General features: G+C 36.0%; 1 long non-coding RNA gene across 1 annotated transcript in view; it reads left to right on the top strand.

Moving 5' to 3' along the window:
• The first annotated feature begins 1,500 nt into the window (after positions 1-1,500).
• The window catches only part of LOC136043771 (uncharacterized), a 40,946-nt gene continuing 30,646 nt past the window's right edge, over positions 1,501-11,800 (top strand). The window contains exons 1-2 of the long non-coding RNA XR_010621716.1: positions 1,501-1,642; positions 7,070-7,181. This is a non-coding gene — a long non-coding RNA (uncharacterized LOC136043771). The remainder of the gene's footprint in view (positions 1,643-7,069; positions 7,182-11,800) is intronic.

Here is an 11,800-nt window from a genome sequence, read left to right as displayed (position 1 = left end):
GAACGATTAAATAACAATAATTTTATTTCAGCACTTACATACAAATTCAGATAAAGCACTTCGAATTTAAGATTTCGTTCTCTCTCCTGTATCAAGGTATCTGACACTGATTCCTGCAAAACTCTCCGGCCCTCTTATATTTTCGTTTATTATGTGAAGTTAGACCTCCTCTAACAACGTTATCCAACTTTCGCAATAAGACTGGTATAACCAGGATTTTCATACGCAGTTTATTGTGGTCATCTAACTGGTTGGTTTCTTTTTATAGAAACCAGAATCTTTTTTACTAGCGAAATAAAGAAGCATTCACCTAAGCTGTTGCAAAAATAACAAACAAATCGAAACCATGCTCAATTCCTGCATCGTATAGAATAAGAAATTTAACTTTGAAATTTGTCAAACTATGAATTCTAAAAGAAAATAGATAAGGAACTTTGTCTATCGTTAACCTCTCTTCTAAAACATTGGAACCCCAGGAAATCGAAACACTAGAAAAAGGTCCAAAATTTTCTTTTCTACCGAAACAGGTTCCTGTGGCAGATATAGTTTCCTCTCTAGAGTCCGCTTTGCATAAACACTATCCTTCTGTCTCTAACCCGGATGAAGTTAGATCTGGTCTAATAAATATCCTCTATAATAGCCAAAAAAAAGTTTAAGCCTCCTAACAATTCCACACCGGAAAATTTGCATGACATAAAAATACTATCTAATCTCCGAAAAGATCCTTCTATTATAATAACTAAAGCAGACAAAAGCAATTCACTTGTTGTCATGAATACAACAGACTATGACAACAAATTTTTTTCGCATTTAAATGACACAATTACATATCAAACAATAACTCATGATCCTACTGATCAGTTCACTAATAATATTATAAATGAATTAAAGCAGCTAAAACAAAATGGTAAAATCACCCCACAACTATACAATAAATTTTTTCCCCGTGGTAGTTTCTGTCCTAAACTCTACGGTTTACCAAAAATACATAAACAGGGTATTCCCTTAAGACCTATTGTAGCTTGTACTAAAGCTCCCGCTGCCAATATTGGAAAATGGCTTTGTGCAGCTTTCAAACCTTTATTGTATTCTCAAAATTCCTATATTCATAACTCGGCAGATTTGATTAAAAAACTTAGCAACTTTGTAAACTGGCGAACTCTCACCTTCGATTTTATCCTATTTAAGTCTTAGCTTCGACCTTTCACCTTGAAATCCCCAAAGATTTAGTCTACGTTTTTATAATCTTGCAAATAAACAATTATGGATAAACAATTTATATATGAAATCCAGAAAATCTAGTCCATCCAGGAAATTTCACCAGGAAATTCCCAAGATTTAGTCGAGGTTTTGATAATCTTGCAAATAAACAATATAAGGATAAACAATCCGTACAGGAAACCTAGTCCATCCAGGAAATTTCACCAGGAAATCCCCAAAGTTTTAGTTGAGTTACAATCTTGGTTAGAAAAAAGCTTTATTTTTTTTGTCCATTTGCAGTGAGCAGTTAGCCCATCAGTTTCAGCAGGAAGAAGAGCGAAGAGCTGCCTCAGATTTGCCTATTCCTAGCACAAGTACTGATAGCCAAAGAAGGCCTTCAACTGCTACAAGAAGACAATCAGCAAATCGAGATAAGTCCTCTGTAAGTAACTTAGAAAATTTGAACATTCTTAAATATACTGTAATTAGAGGCTTGGTTAATTCATTAGCTTGAGTTAGTAGTGCTACTGCTAACCACTTATCGTAGCTCCAAACCACCTACGGCCAATCCAGCTGCACACCCTTCTCCTCCATCCCCTCCCCGTCTTTTGAAGAATCTCATCTTCACTCCTTTCCAGCGAAGGACGGACAATTTTGATTAATTATTTCTACTGATTTCTTATGCTGATTATATCTGATTATTGCTGATTATAATTTGATTATAACTGATTTATTAATAAAGTAATAATCAATAAACTAATAACTTAAAAAACTGTTAAATTATCTTATTAACTAATGACCCTCACTATTTGTTTGGTAAATACAACCACCGGAATTGCCGTTTGTGGTTCGCTCTTTACTAAGCTCTTGCTAGAGAAAAATCCAGTTGCTTTTTCACTTTGTCTATCAGAAAGATTGTCCTTCTTTTGGAGGAGTGGGGGGAATGTTTTTCAAGGCTTAAAGCTATTGACTGGATGTCAAGTTGATGAAAGGCGTCTTGCCTGTACACAGGGAATGGGAGAGCGTTATTCCCGTGATTATTTCATATCCAATTTTTCTATCTGGAAGAATTGAGGAACAATGGCATAATTTTCTTTTAGTTTAAAGTCAGATCAGAGCTCTCTCTGACATAGGGGGGGGGGGGGGAATCCAAACTGGAAAAAGTACAATTGTAGGTTTCTTTTGTCCAATAGACGCGTGGGGGGTGCATCAAAACTTTTGGCATCCGTTCTGTAAAGATTTCTAGTTTATTATAAATTATCGGGCTATTTCTAAAAATATATATTTCTAAATAAGTAAAAACCGTCGTGCAAAAAATAAAATTCTGTTAAATCCTAACTTGAAGATCATCAAAAATCTAACCAGCTTCTTGCAGTATAGTGATTCGTGAGGATATATGATAACGCATGTATTTTATGTGGTAACAATAATTTGTAACATATGGTAAATATGTGCTTCAATATTTGAGAAGAACATGAGTATGAAATGATGAAGAGGAGAATAATAATCTTCAAAAGAAAATTAAATAACAAGACTGAAAGTTCAAACTGGTATCGTGAGTCGAAGCAAAAATTCAGAAATCATCAGAATCTAAGTATCAGGAAAATATCAGCTTAATGAGTCTTTACAGAACATCAGCGGATCAAATTGCGTTGTTTTCTGCTTTTGGGGTAAGCAATTGACTTCTGAATTAATTTCTATAATATTTCAAAGGTAAGTACTTGAGCTACGCCAGTGAAACTTTCAGTGATTTTCGGAATTTGGTATTTAAGCTGATTCTTGTAAGTTTTATAAGTTTGAATACATTTCTTTCTTTAATATATCAAAGAAAGTTTGTCAGAAGTGTGGTTGCTTAGCCTATAGGATATTTAGGTTTAATAAGATTTTTTGCAAATATCAGTTTTAATTTGGTTTACCAGTCCTTAAAAGTTAGTTGTGTTAAAATTCTTGTCCCCTTCTCCTATCAAGTTTAATTCTGGAAAATCATTGATTTTCAATTATTGCTATTTGAATTACTGATTAGAATGGAAAGTAGAATGAAAAAAATGGAAAGGAATGAAAATTCCTTAGTGGGTCAAGCTTGCGTCACCTTTCGCATTTTGAAAAATTAGACCTGTTTGTTAATCATTTTCTCTGTGCTTCCCATAATTTCTTTCATTGTCATTGGACTTCAGAGAGAGAGGTCAAAACTAAACTGAAGAGTTAAGAAACTTATTTTGATTCATAAACAAAGAGGCCAAGTAACTTGTTCAGTGTTATACCCATCAGGGACGAAATGATGGAGGGGTTATGGGGGTTAAGGACCCCAACTCCCTTATAAACGAACAAGTTAAAGTTATAGTTAAAGCTTGTACAATAATGAAAATAAAGAGGGAAAAATTTAACTAGCTAGTGCACAGAAGTGAGAGGAGGATATTAATAGGACCTGGTATTTTTTTTCAAATTTTTATACTTTTTTTTATTGCTCTTTTAAATTGATTTAGAGAGGTTTATTGAGCAAAGGGAATCTAGATCAAGCCCTGGCTGGTAGAATTGGCATTTCTAAGTAAGGAACAACACAATCGCTATTAAAAAAAGAAAAAAGTGCAATGAAATTAAAACGGCGAAATCTAACTACGACTGAAAGTAAAATTCTAAGTAAATGGATGAAATAGACTACTAGATAATTTATATTTCGAAATTGCGATTTGATATATCCAGAACAGTGCCTTTATATTCTAGCTATGAAAACGAAAATGAAATATTTGAAATTCATAGTAAAGAGTATAAAAATAACCAACAAGTACACGACTTTCTAAGTCTTACTTTACGCTTTTAGAAAGAAAAATTAATCGAAAACTACTCAGACGCCATTTAGTATCATAGAATACATTCTTTTAGGCTGTTACATAATAATAATGTTTACTATAATTTCAATAATTTAGAAATTGCATAATTAGTCATTCAACCAAAATGCCCGACAAAAAAAAGAAAAAGAAGCAACCAATTAAAATAAACTAATTAATAAGCTTCATCGGTAGAAAAGTGGACAGAGAAGAACAAGCTAAAAAAATGGTAAAAATAATTACGAAATGAGACTAGATAGCTAAAGTAATTTTCCACTGTTTTGCGCATTTTACAAAGTAAATATTGGGGAAAAATGGACAGAAAAAGTACGCTAAAGTAACTAGAAAAATCAAAAATCAAAAAAGGCCAAACAGGGAAACTGTATTTCTACTTTGTCATATATTTAAAAACCAAATAATATGAAAATAAGGACAAAGATAAACACCCTTCAAATAACTGTAAAAAAAAGAACAACAGTGGAATAAGACCAAGAGGCAAAAAATATATTTCATTGTAAATATTGAAAAAAAAGTAAATATTGGAAAAAAAGTAAATATCGGAAAAAAAGTGGAGATAAAACGTCTTGCTAAAAAAAAATGGAGTCACCGAAAATGAAATGATGGCAAAAGTAAGTTTCTATCGTCCTGTACATTTAAAAAGTAAATATAGGAAACAGTGACACAGATTTTTTTTTTTTTTTTTTTTTTTTTTTTTTTTTTTTCCAACAAGAGGCGAAAGTAGATTCCTACTGTTTTGCACATTTAAAAAGTAAATAAGGAAAATGCAGAAAGTGGTGCTATATCATCGCTATTATCGGCAGTGTGATCTTAACAACAGCAAAAAGGTGGTCCCAGCGTGATATCCCGGCTATTTTCCCTTTTTCATGCGAGGAGAGGGTCTGGGGGTTGCGTCGCTACGTTCGTTCTATTCTTAGTTCTTAGTTATCTTAAATAGGAAATTTCTACCCGATTAAAACAAATAGTTTCTCAAAAATTACATGGTTTTCCTTAATATGAAAATTACTGATATCTCTAAACTTTTCAAAGCGATTTCATGTCAAAAGCAGTAAATATATTCAAACAATAGTTCCTAGAATGTCGTGGGAGGGCTCATTCTTACGGAAATTAAAAGCTCTAGTGCCCTTTTTAAGTGACCAAAAAATTGGAGGGCACCTAGGCCCCCTCCCACGGTCTTTTTTCCCAAAGTCAATGGATCAAAATTATGATATAGCCATTTTGTTCAGCATAGTCGAAAAACATAATAACTATGTCTTTGGGGCTGACTTACTCCCAATAGTCCTTGGGGGAGGGGCTGTAAGTTACAAACTTTGACCAGCGTTTACATACAGAAATGGTTATTTGGAAGTGTACAGACCTTTTCAGAGGGATTTTTTGTTTAGAGAGGGGGAGTGGTTGAGGGGAAGGGGCTACGAGGGAGGATCTTCCCTTGGAGGAATTTTTCATGATAGAAGAGAAATCCCACGAAGGGGGTGCAGGATTTTCTAGCACTATTTAAAAAAAAATGAAAAAATAAATATGAAAAAGTTTTTTCCTCTGAAAGTAAGGACCAGCATTAAAACTTTAAACGAACAGAGATTATTACGTATTTGAGGGGTTAATCTCTGCCTAAATACCTCGCTCTTTACGCTAAAGTATTTTTAGTAATATCAACTATTTATTCTACAGCCTTTCTGATTCAGAGGTAAATCTTAAAGAATTGGGACAAAATTAAAGCTTTAGTGTAAAGAGCGAGGTATTAACGAGGGGGCAAACCCCCTCCTATATAGGATATACGAATATAGAAGTTCGTTACGTAGGTTAATTTGTAAGTTACTTATATTTTTTTACTAATTAAAAACGTTCGCTAAAAATTAAAAATTATAGTTGCCTTTTAAAGTAACCGAAAAATTGGAGGTCAACTAGGCCTCCTCCCCCACCCTTTTTCTCAAAAATGTCTGATCAAAACTAAGAGGAAACCATTTAGCAAAAAAAAAATTAATGCGCAAATTTCGTTTTAATTATTCATTTGCGGAGAGCCAAAATCAAACATGCATTAATTCAAAAATGTTCAGAAATTAGATATAAAAAAAAAACAAGTTTTTCAACTGAAAGTAAGGAGCGACATTAAAACTCAAAACGAAGAGAAATTACTCCGTGTATGAAAGGGGCTGCACTCTTCTCAACGGGCCGCTCTTTACGCTAAAGTTGTTTACTGTATTATAAAGTAGAATTGAGAGAAAGTCAAACTTTAGCGTACTCTGAGAAGCCGGACTCTGAGAAGGGAACAGCCCCTTTCATACATGGAGTAATTTAAGTTTGTTTTGAGTTTTAATGTCGCTCCTTACTTTCAGATGAAAAGATCTTTTTTTTTTCGGGTAAGATCGATAAAACTGCAATAAAATCGTGGTTAAATAGTAAGTCTGCATTTTAAAGCATTGTAAAATTTTCAAAATGGGGTAAAATTTCATATCACTTTCTGAAAAATTTTTATGATCTCAGTTATTTTTACCAAGCTGAAGAATATTTTAGGGTAAGTTGGTGTTCTCCCCCCCCACATACGTCACAAGTCTACCTATAACTCAAACCTCGTCCCCATGTGTGTATAGCGGGAACCCCGGTTGAAAGATAAGCCCCTGAATTTTAGCTCAACAGATTCCAGTCAATAATCAAGTCATTTTTCTTGTTCTTTCGCTGCTCCTTTCTTTCTAAGTATCAAGGCCGTAATCAGGGGTGGGGGGTAATGTAGGGTTTGCCCCCCCCCCCCCCCGAAACATTTGTCTGCCTCTTAAGAACTTAACAAAAATGAATATAAATAAATGTTTGATGCGTTTATAAAGTTTTTTTTTGTAGATCCCCCCCCCAAAAAAAAATTCTTTTGTAAAACACCCCCGTAAAAAATCCTGGATACGGCCCTGCTAAGTATATGCCCTTTTTCTACACCATAAGACATGCTATATATTTTTAGGAATACTCGCCCATGCTTGACTAAGAAAGCCCAAACATTTTAGTTGAGTGTTTTTATTTACTTATTCATTTAATTTCAGCCATTTGATCTTCGGGGATCGGATAATTGTGAACTGATAAGTGACCTACATCAAAATAGAAGAGCTATTGTCACCAAAACTTGCGAAGAATTTAAAAAAAAGGCAAATAATGGTAAGCTTATCAATAAATCCTCTTCTAATTTACTGGCACAGTATAGAAATATAAAAGAAAGATCCGCTGGTTGTTTTATTTCAAGACGTTTCATCATCGAAAAAAGGCGAAAAAAGGATATTCTGAATATTTCTTGTGACCGGTTATTTGCATGATTGAAACAAATGCTTTTAAGTACATTTTAAACTCTTCTTAGTTGATTTTTTATTTTTGTTTGTGTAACAGAAAATTGTCATTTCGCTTCAGAAACTTTTTTTTGTGAATGTCCTTTAAACTAAATTTGATCAAGTACAAAGCTTTAGCACCTTTTTATTACGCCAGAAAGGACTTGTTTATATTGCCGTCAAAAAACGCAAACGCAAAGTTTCAGAATAATTTCACTCCTTTTTTCTTTCTTTTCTATTGTATAAGGCAAACAATTGGGATTTACCTCACTTCTGTGAAAAGCTTAATCTATTTTTGTTGGGAACATACCAATTAACAGAGAATGTATCGAATAATTTTGAAATGCAAGTGACAAAAACTTATTTTGAAATTCAGGGATTTGTGTCAGAAAAAAAATTCAACTATCTGTGCTTGACAACAAAAAGTGCACTTTAATTAATTAAAATTATAAATTTGCAACCGGAACCCCTGCCGATAATCCCCAGACCTTATATAAGGGGGTCACTATCCAAATGAAAAAATAGTGAAAAATGAAATTGGCCAAGAGTGATGGGCTGAGCTGAAGCAATTAATAGACACTCTGTGGAAAGTGATTGGAGACAGTGGGCACCCCCTCCCCGCCTATCCCGAAGCGAGAGTGAGAGAGCGAGAAGCTTGAATGCTATACAGTGGACATGGGCTAGATGGGAACCCCATATGAGAATGAGTATATTGTTGGTATGTGCGAAGCTGATGGTTACTACCAATTGAGCAATGGTCTAACCATTGACGGCTTTAAGGATTCGTGCTTTAAGCGGCAAACATGGGCTCAATGAAATATCACATGAAAGAGGAATATGGTGTTGGTATGTGCTTAGAGCAATGGGTTACCGCTAGAGCAATTTTCCCTAATACTCCTGACCACAGTCCTTGCAATCTTCCCTAAGACACGATCAGAAACTTTCTAAATTGTTTTCCAAAAATAATTCCATCCGTCTTCAACATTGTTAAATTCTAAACTCTCCAGTTTAATTTTCAATTGTTCCTGAAAAGTACTTCTTATTCTCATACTGGAGTCTACTAATATCATAATTCCTGGGGAGTAGTTACCCTTCCTAATTTTCAACTTTAAATTAACACTAGACGCTGCCACATTGTGATCTTTACTTTTAACATTAATAACAACACTCCTACCTGCCCTAGTATCTTATACTGATCCTGTCAGTCTTTGGTTTGAAATATCATAATCCATAGGGTGTGCTGTCTTACCATCATGTGGACACTATATTAATTTATGGCCTATATTGAAACGAAACACCGTACTGGTTATAACTAGATTGTTATCCCTAAAAATTGCAATAGTCTGTAGTCATTATTGTTTTCTTTTCCTACACCAAATTTACCATAACTAGGACACCATCTATCTCTATTTCTACCAACCTCGGCGTTAAAATCTCCTAATAAAAACACCCATGTTTCTACCTGGGACCCTGTCTATTTGCTTCTGTAACTGTAAGTACAATTCATCTGAATTACTAGCATCTCCATCAGTTGGCTCTACAGGGGCATATACTAATATAATTGATACCTTAAACTTTTTCAAAAAATGAGTGATTAGTATTTATATTATTAATACCTTCCCAGTCTAAACAAGATTTAGCAGCTTCCTTATTCATCATGAGCCCTACTCTCTCTTTATGCCAAAGTTTTACTTTTTTCCAAATTTTAAGAAAGACTTCATAAGCATCAGGTATGTTAATTTAGAATAAACAGCTTTGTCAAATTAACAGAGACGTTAGTTTAATGAGCAAAAGATCTAGAAGGGTGCAGCCCCTCTCATGCATTGACTAATTTTTGTCTTTTTATGGCACTTGGTATTAACCAAGTGACATATAGCAGTCGCCAATTCAGTCGGTCTGTCGGTCTGTCTGTCAGTCTGTCGGTCTGTCTGTCGGTCTGTCGGTCCCGGTTTTGCTACTTTAGGCACTTCCAGGTAAGCTAGGACGATGAAATTTGGCAAGCGTATCAGGGACCGGACCAGATTAAATTAGAAATAGTCGTTTTCCCGATTTGACCATCTGGGGGGGGGGGAGTGGGGGCCCGGTTAATTTGCAAAAAGTAGAAAAAATGAAGTATTTTTAACTTATCAGCGGGTGATTGGATCTTAATGAAATTTGATGTTTGGAATGATATTGTTTCTCAGAGCTCTTATTTTAAATCCCAACCGGATCTGATGACATTGGGGGGAGTTGGAGGGGGAAAACCTAAAGTCCCGGTTTTGCTACTTTAGGCACTTCCAGGTAAGCTAGGACGATGAAATTTGGCAAGCGTATCAGGGACCGGACCAGATTAAATTAGAAATAGTCGTTTTCCCGATTTGACTATCTGGGGGGGGGGAGTAGGGGCCGGTTAATTCGGAAAAAATAGAAAAAATGAAGTATTTTTAACTTATGAGCGGGTGATTGGATCTTAATGAAATTCGATGTTTGGAATGATATTGTGTCTCAGAGCTCTTATTTTAAATCCCGACTGGGTCTGATGACATTGGGGGGAGTTGGAGGGGGGAATCCTAAAATCTTGGAAAACACTTAGAGTAGAGGGATCGGGATGAAACTTGATGGGAAAAATAAGCGCAAGTCCCAGATACATGATTGACATAATCGGAACTGATTTGCTCTCTTTGGGGTAGTTGGGGGGGGGGGGGGAGTAATTCTTAAAAATTAGAAAAATGAGGTATTTTCAACTTACGAACGGGTGATCGGATCTCAATGAAATTTGATGTTTAGAAGGATATCGTGTCTTAGAGCTCTGATTTTAAATCCCGACCGGATCTGGTGATGGGGGCGGGGAGTTGGGAGGGGGAAACCTAAAACTTGGAAAACACTTAGAGTGGAGGGATCGGGATGAAACATGGTGGGAAAATAAACACAAGTCCTAAATAGATGATTGACATAAACGGAACGGATCCGCTCTCTTTTGGGTAGTTGGGGGGGGGGGGGGGGTATTTCTGAAAAAATAAAAAAATGAGGCATTTTTAACTTACGAACGGGTGATCGGATCTCAATGAAATTTCATATTTAGAAGGATATCGTGGCTCAGAGCTCTTATTTCAAACCCGACCGGATCTGGTGACATTGGGGGGGGGAGTTGGGAGGGAGAAACCTAAAAATTGGAAAACACTTAGAATGGAGGGATCGGGATGAAACTTGGTGGAAAAAAAAACACGAGTCCTAGATACATGATTGACATAACCAGAACGGATCCGCTCTCTTTGGGGTAGTTGGGGGGGGGGTTAATTCTGAATAATTAGAAAAAATGAGGTATTTTTAACTTACGAACGGGTGATTGGATCTCCATGAAATTTGATTTTTAGAAGGATATCGTGTCTCAAACCTCTTATTTTAAATCCTGACCGGATCTGGTGACATTGGGGGAAGTTGGGGGTGGGGAGACCTAAAATGATGGGAAACGCTTAGATTGGAGGGATTGGGATGAAACTTGGTTGGAAAAATAAGCAGAAGTCTTGCATACGTGATATACATAATTAGAACGGATCCGCTCAATTGCGAAGGGGGGGGGGAATTCTGAAAAATAAGAAAAATGACGTATTTTTAACTTACGAAGGATTGATCGGATCTTCATGAAACTTCATATTTAGAAGGACCTCGTAACTCCGATATCTTATTTTAAATCTCAACCGGATCAAGCGTAATTGGGGGGAGGGCAGTTGGGGGGGGGGACCGGAAATCTTAGAAAATACTTAAAGCGGTGAGATCAGGAAGATGAAACTGGATGGGAAGAATAGAAACATGTATAAGATACGTGACTGACATAACTGGACCGGATCTGCTCTCTTTGGTGGAATTGGGGGGGGGGGGGGGTAATTTTGAAAATTGAGGTATTTGTAACTTACGAAAGGGTGACCAGATCTTAATGAAATTTGATATTTAGAAGGATCTTGTGCTTTAAAGTTCTAATTTCAAATTCCGATCAGATCCTGTGACATTCGGGGGAGTTGGAGGGGGGAACCGGAATTCTTGGAAAACACGAAAATTGGAGTATTTATATCTTACGAATAGATGATCGGATCGTAATGAAATTTGATTTTTAGAAGGAATTCATGTCTCAGAGCTCTTATTTCAAATCCCGACCAGATCTTTTGACATTGTGGGGATTTGGAGGGGGAAATCTTGGAAAAACACTTGGAGTGTAGGAATCGGGATGAAGCTTGGTGGATAGAATAAACAAATGTCCTTGATACGTGATTGACAGAATCGTACTGGATTCACTCTCTTTGGGGGAGTTGGGGGGAGGGGTTCAGTGATTTGGCGAGTTCGGTGCTTCTGGACGTGCTAGGGCGATGAAAATTGGTAGGCGTGTCAGGGAGCTGCACAATTTGACTTGTTAAAGTCGTTTTCCCAGATTCGACCATCTGGGGGGCAAAAGGGAGAGGAAAAATTAGAAAAAATTAGGTA

The sequence above is a fragment of the Artemia franciscana genome, unplaced genomic scaffold (genome assembly GCF_032884065.1).
Source record: "Artemia franciscana unplaced genomic scaffold, ASM3288406v1 Scaffold_968, whole genome shotgun sequence".
Taxonomy (NCBI): domain Eukaryota; kingdom Metazoa; phylum Arthropoda; class Branchiopoda; order Anostraca; family Artemiidae; genus Artemia; species Artemia franciscana.
The sequence above is the reverse complement of the archived record's forward strand: the minus strand, read 5'-3'. Positions and strand labels throughout refer to the sequence as shown.